Source organism: Apis laboriosa, unplaced genomic scaffold (genome assembly GCF_014066325.1).
Source record: "Apis laboriosa isolate Shangri-la unplaced genomic scaffold, ASM1406632v1 scaffold26_cov146, whole genome shotgun sequence".
In the NCBI taxonomy this organism is placed as follows: domain Eukaryota; kingdom Metazoa; phylum Arthropoda; class Insecta; order Hymenoptera; family Apidae; genus Apis; species Apis laboriosa.
The window spans coordinates 3,506,145-3,513,082 of NW_025222592.1; the positions used below are offsets into that span (position 1 = coordinate 3,506,145).

General features: G+C 28.5%; 1 protein-coding gene across 1 annotated transcript in view; it reads right to left on the reverse strand.

Annotated features, from left to right (window-relative positions):
- The window catches only part of LOC122714008 (octopamine receptor Oamb), a 118,397-nt gene extending 111,738 nt beyond the window's left edge, over positions 1 to 6,659 (reverse strand). The window contains exon 1 of the mRNA XM_043934975.1: positions 6,563 to 6,659. The gene's annotated coding sequence lies outside the window, so the exon portion shown is untranslated. The remainder of the gene's footprint in view (positions 1 to 6,562) is intronic.
- Positions 6,660 to 6,938: the final 279 nt, after the last annotated feature.

Here is a 6,938-nt window from a genome sequence, read left to right on the forward strand (position 1 = left end):
TTTCTAGAATATTGGAATAGTGTAAATAATAATTATGGTAATACAGATGATAATATTGTTAATAGATGATAATATTTATGATACAGTATTTATTAATAAATGAGGTAGGCTTCAAAGAAAAGCGTACGAATAAAAATTTGATAAAAGAGAGAAAGTGTCTTTTGAATTATTATTTATAAGAATCGTAATATTTATGTAGAATTTTATATGTGTAATTTTTTTAAATATGAAATGAACTGTAACTGTAATTAATAAGAATTAAAAAATCGATATTTAAAGTTGGAAAAGTATGTTGTTATCTTCTTATAATATTCTATTTTTTAAGAAACTTTTCTTTCATTTTCAAGATACGTTGCAATATTTCAAGTTCTACCTTTTTTTTTTTTTGAATAAAATTAAAAATGTCTATTTTTATAAACTTTGTGCATATCTACAAAATTTATTTATCCTAAAAAGAGGAATGCGAAGAAAGTGTTAAAATATTTCTTAAATATTTTATCTGAAAAAAAAATAAAAGTTTAAAAAATTCATGTAATTGTTTCGACTTTTTATCCATAAATTCGTTAAAAATATTCGAAATCATCGTAACATCTAAACTTATAGCTATAAATCCAATAATGGAATGTCGGATTGAATAAATTCCAACACTATCAAGAATTCACTTGGAATTTTTCAGGGGAACGATTTTTCTAGGAACGTGAAAAATATCTAGATCACTTGTCTTGAGTCGTATTACACTTAATCTTTTTCTCTCTTCGTTACCATATTATCATCAAAAGAATTATTTTCTATTAATTAATATTTGTCAAACTTTAAATCAAAGTGAAGAATTATTTTATTTTATTATTATATTTAAAAAAAAAATCTAAAAATTGTAAGTTACAATTAATTATATAATTCTCTTTCTGGAAAGCAAACAAAAATTTAATGAAATACAAACACCAAAAACCATATTTCCTTCCCAATCAATACCTCATTGTTAAATGTAATCCTTTTCATTGCTTGTACAATTTTCATTCATTTGCTTTGAATTTTTATTTATCAATTAATTTATACAATAAATATTTGTTAATTTATATTTGTTATTTTTCCCATAAGCAAACAAAATTTCCCTTACAAAAGAGAACATATATAATCATCACATAATAGATATTTCTCAATTTCCAATCAATCTGAGAAGCTACAATCAATTCCAATTTTTCATCCTATTCTAAATATTCACATATAATTTCCAAACCAGCGTAAGACAATCAATTATTACAAAACAGACATTTCTACTTCACACAATAAATATTTTCCAAATTTCAAGAGGATTTACACTCAATTACAATTCTTTTTCCCATAACCAAACAAAACTAACCACTCAAAACCTTTCAATTCATAATATTTTCACATATATCTCATATATATACATCACATATTATTATTAATCCAATTCAGTACACAAAAATTCAATTCAATATTCTCATTCAATATATATATATATATATATATATATATATATATATATGTATGTATGTATATATATCATATATTATTATTAATCCTCCAATCTCTCAACTTAACCTAACCTCTTTCTTTGAGAACGTTTCGAATTCTCTTGAGGAGAAAATCAGCTATCCAATTATAATATTATCGTACGCAATCTCGTAAGATAGCGTGTTTATTAATGCTTTGGAAACAATATCTGGCATACCGTCTGATGCAGGCCGTAATAACGCGGTTGGCTGTCACTCGAGGCAGGGATACAGGGCAGAGCCAAGAGGAAGCTGTTCTAACGAGCGCATTTCCCGTCTAGCAACGCGTTCGCCGGCTTAATCGTCGCAAAAATAACTCTCTGTGATACACAGTTGTTGTTCCATGTCGTGCCTTTAGTCATTTCGGAATTTCTCTGGGTAATCGACCTGGATGAGATCATGCCCTCCTCGGTCCTCCATAAAGGAAGAATATAAGGAGATGAAAAATGAGAAGAGCGGCCAATATATTCAAATCGTAGTCCTGTTTTGCGATTTTTCATTGTCGTGGATCTTTCTTTATTGCTACTCCTTTTTGATTTTTGGTATTTTATTTCTTGCATTATTAAAATATAGGTCAGTGGTCCTCGATAGAGAAGGAATGTAAGAAGAAGAAAAATGAACGAAGAAATGAAGATATTCAAATCTTGGCCAAATATTTTGCGATTTTTCATTTTTCCTTTATTTCTTTCTCTTCTTATTGGTTTTTTTACTTGTTGTATTATTAAAATATGAGTCAGCCAGATCTTCAACACAAAAAGGATATAAGAAGAAGAAAAATAAAGAATTCTTTTTTCTTTCTTTCTTTTTTTCTCTAACTTTGAATTTTTATTTCAATCTTTTGTTTCTTGTATTCGATGATAAAATACTGATGAAGATGTTCAAATTTTTATTCTTTTTTTCAATTTCATAAATTAGATTATATTTATTTATTATATTTAGTGGAGAAACATGGATCATTGTTTACCATTAATAATAAAAATGGAGATTTTTGTTAAAGAGGTATGAATCATGCACACCACTGATAAAAGTCTTACAAGGAATGGATAATAAAATGATTATATATAATGTCATTAAACAGTCTGTAGAATTTTGAAGTTGTAAAATTAATTGACATATATATGACAGTTTATTTATAAAAAATTGATAAAAAAATATCGTAAATGGTGTTTACGATACAAAATATTTTTATTGAATATAAATTTTCGTACAATTTTATAATTTCATGCGATAAATAAATCATCAGTGAATTAATCGAAAAACATAAAAATGAATATAAAATGACCACAGATAAGCAAAAGTAAAAGTGAAATTAAAATGAACATTGATAAATGTGACGAATAAAAAAAGGATCGAATGTGATACAAAATTTATACTTCTAACGAGAATTAGTAATTAAAATTGCTTGTATCGAACAAAATTGCTTTTGTTACAAAACTTGAGCAATTTCTTAATTCGTTTCGAGAAAAGAAAAAGAAAATCACTGGCGAAGATGTACAATCTAGTTTCGATGGAGGAATAATCCGCGAAACTGCGGATATTCGAAGAGAATGGCCAAAAAACGTTGGAAATTATTGGCGATGAAGAAGTTGGAATAAGAGATGGTGAATGAGCCATTCACCGTACTTTTCAAAAGAATTTGCTTAAAAGCAAAAGGAATGAAGCGAGAAACCAGCTCTCCTTTTAAGAGCTCTCTCTTCTCGAGTTACAGATTTTGTCACCTGCACCACTTTTTTTCCCCTCTTAGCGTTTCAATTATATTTTACTTTACGATAAAAGAGAAAGAATGTATATAAGAAGTGTATGTAACGAGCAGAAAGAAACTGTATGATAGCAAATTAATATTATAATGATATCCAAGAAGAAATTTTATGAGCATAACTTGAATATAAAATTTATAACTTCATAATTTCATAAGATTCTTAAGTTTATTCGTAATTTTTCCACAACTTATAACTTCCATAACACGATTATATAATCCTATAATTTCATAATTTTACAATAATATCTTAAACTTTATAATTCTTAACTTTTGCAATCTTTTTAAACTACAAACTAATTTTATAAACTATTAAATTGTGTAATAATTACTACATAAACCATAAATAAAAGAAACTTTTTCAATCTTGTGACCTTTTAAATTCTACAAATTATAAAATTTCAAATTTATAATTACCTAAGTTCAACTTATCCTATAATTCTATAACCTTTTTAAACTACAGACTAATTCTATAAACTCAAAATTGTATAATATTTACTACACAAATAAGAGAAACCTTTACAATCTTACAACCTTTAAAATTCTATAAATTATAAAATCTTAAATTTATAATTACCTAAGTTTATCCTATATTTTGCAAATCTACAACCTTTTAAACTATAAACTAATTCTATAAACTCAAAATTGTATAATATTTATTACACAAATCATAAATAAAAGAAACCTTTGCAATCTTACAACCTTTAAAATTCTATAAATTATAAAATCTCAAATTTATAGTTGTCTAAGTTCAATTTATCCTATAATTCTGCAGATCTACAACTTTTTAAACTGTAAACTAACTCTATAAACTCAAAATTGTAATATTTACTACACAAATCATAAATAAGAGAAACCTTTACAATCTTACAACCTTTAAAATTCTATAAATTATAAAATCTCAAATTTATAGTTGTCTAAGTTCAATTTATTCTATAATTCTGCAGATCTACAACTTTTTAAACTATAAACTAACTCTATAAACTCAAAATTCTGTAATATTTACTACACAAATCATAAATAAAAGAAATTTGCAATCTTATAAGCTTTTAAATTCTATGAATTATAAAATCTCAAACTTATAGTTATCTAAATTCAATTTATTCTATAATTCTGCATATCTATAACCCTTTTAAACTATAAACTAACTCTATAAACTCAAAATTGTGTAATATTTACTACACAAATCATAAATAAAAGAAATTTGCAATCTTATAAGCTTTAAAATTCTATAAATTATAAAATCTCAAATTTATAATTAATTTCAATTTATCCTATAATTCTGCAGATCTACAACCCTTTTAAACAAACTAAACAAAATAAACTTAAAATTGTAATATTTACTACACAAATCATAAATAAAAGAAACCTTTGCAATTTTACAACCTTTAAAATTCTATAAATTATAAAATCTCAAATTTATAATTAATTTCAATTTATCCTATAATTCTGCAGATCTACAACCCTTTTAAACAAACTAAACAAAATAAACTTAAAATTGTATAATAATTATTACATAAACCACACAAAATAAAAGAAACTTAAAAGCAGTTAATTACGCACAGCGTCACAAAGGTAGATATATAATTTAATTCCCTATACTCTTCTCAATCCACTTTCTCCATTACCCAACTCTCTGTAAAGAGAGGAAGGAAAGAATTCAACCAAAATTTTCTCATCTCCGCAGATCAGACATCTCTGTGTGTATTTTTCCACCGAATAGAGAGGGGCTTTAATGAGCGGCTGAAAATATTCGACTGGAACATTCACAACCGTCCTTTCTCGTTCACGCAGCAACATGGATTTTAATGAGATAGAAACGATCGAATCGTAACGAATTTTCAAATTTCAATATCTCAGCGCCACCATTACGATCGAGAAAATTTTCCACCTCCTTCCCTCCGCTTCTTTTTTCCTTGTTTCTCTTTTCTCCAACTCGAAACGTTGATTAATAATAATTAATCGAGAATTAATCGCATCCCCCGTTTCCCCAATTTATTGCCAATTTACCACCTCTCGCAACGCGGTTCACTGACCTCCCGTTTAACCAGTTTAAAACGAAATTTTATTAATCTGTTCGCGCAACAGAATTTATTCCCGTTTATTTATTCCATCTTCGTCTCGTTAATACAATATCGTTATTCATTCAGAAATTTTCGTTATTGTGTACAACGGTGAATGGTGGTATAACAAGGTGATAAAATTAAATGGAAAAGTGAAACAAAGTACGCGGTGATTCATATCGTGTATGCTCGTAAAAATAAAGATCTCGGCGTCCTCTCCACGTCCAAAAATAAGTAAAAGACGCAAGGAACAAGATTCTTTCTCCTTTGTTTAATTCTCGTCGACAATAGCTGGTGGAAGAAGATTTATTCGCAGTGTCTGTCACGTGTATATATATATTTCAATGTATTTATATATACATTTTATAAACCCTTTATATGCCTCGTATTACGAAACGATTTGCAATTTGCAATTTTTTTCCCTACGAAAATTAATTCAATCAAAGTCAAATCAAATTTCCCTATTTTTCTTAATGAAGATCAAGGTTGAAGTTTTAATCGAAGACTTCTCTTTTTTTCCGCAAACCGTTTCGAAAGTTTCGAAACTCGTGAAAAAGTTAGGAGAATTATCCCATGTAATTCGTACAAGCTATAACTCATGTCAAACGACAAAGTTTGAAAGAAAGACTTTATTATACACTATTACTTCTTAATATTCAAACGAATTTTCTTTTCGCTTTAATCAAATTTCGAACTTTGAATGCATCCATCCCTGAACTACTCTCTTCAAAATCTACGTGTGAAAAAAAAAAAAAAAAAAAAAGAATACTCAAATTCAAGATATAGATCGATCGATTTTATCGCACAGTATTTTCCGAACCATTGAAAATTAAAATTTTTCATTTTTTTTTTTTCTCATTCATTCGAAACTTCGAGACTTGTACGCAAGAGGACTTCGAAGAGGAGATTTATTATATTTACGAAAGTTAAATTGGATCGAAGAAAGAAACTACTACTAGTGGCGAGTAACGAGATTCTCAAAGCTTGATAATTATTCAAAAAAAAAAAAAGGAAAAGAAAAAAAGAAAGCAACGAAATAAGGGGAACGAGACACAGCCGTCGGAGGGACGATTTTCCTCGAGTTGTTTCCTCGGGATAAAAGAGTTTAACGCGCGCCCTCGACCGAGGAACAAAGGGTGAGGGAAGAATTAAACGGCGTTAAACTCGGTTTCGCCTGCTTTAAAAACTCATTAGCGCGGTTCGGAAAAAATGAAATTACGACTCACCGTGGACGATCTCCGCCTTCCTTCCCCCGCCGGATTCCCTTCGTCGAAAGATCGAAATTACACCTCTAATTACCACCCAGTTGGATCCAACCTGGTTAACTTGCACACCACTTGCTCCGTATCCCCGAAATGGCCGCTTAAGTACCTGATTCTCACTCGACACCGTTTATTTTTCTTTTTTCTTCTTCTTCTTTTCTTTTTCGTGATTTACTCCACTCGGAAGGAACCTCGAGGATCACGATCGTGGATCGTGGAATGTTTCCTTTCGATTGTTCAATAACGAGTGTATGAGTTTGGAGAGGTGAGTATCAAATGGATCCTGGATAATTCTAATTTTAATTAGTATTTTAGTTTGAAAACTTCCGGTGAATTCGTT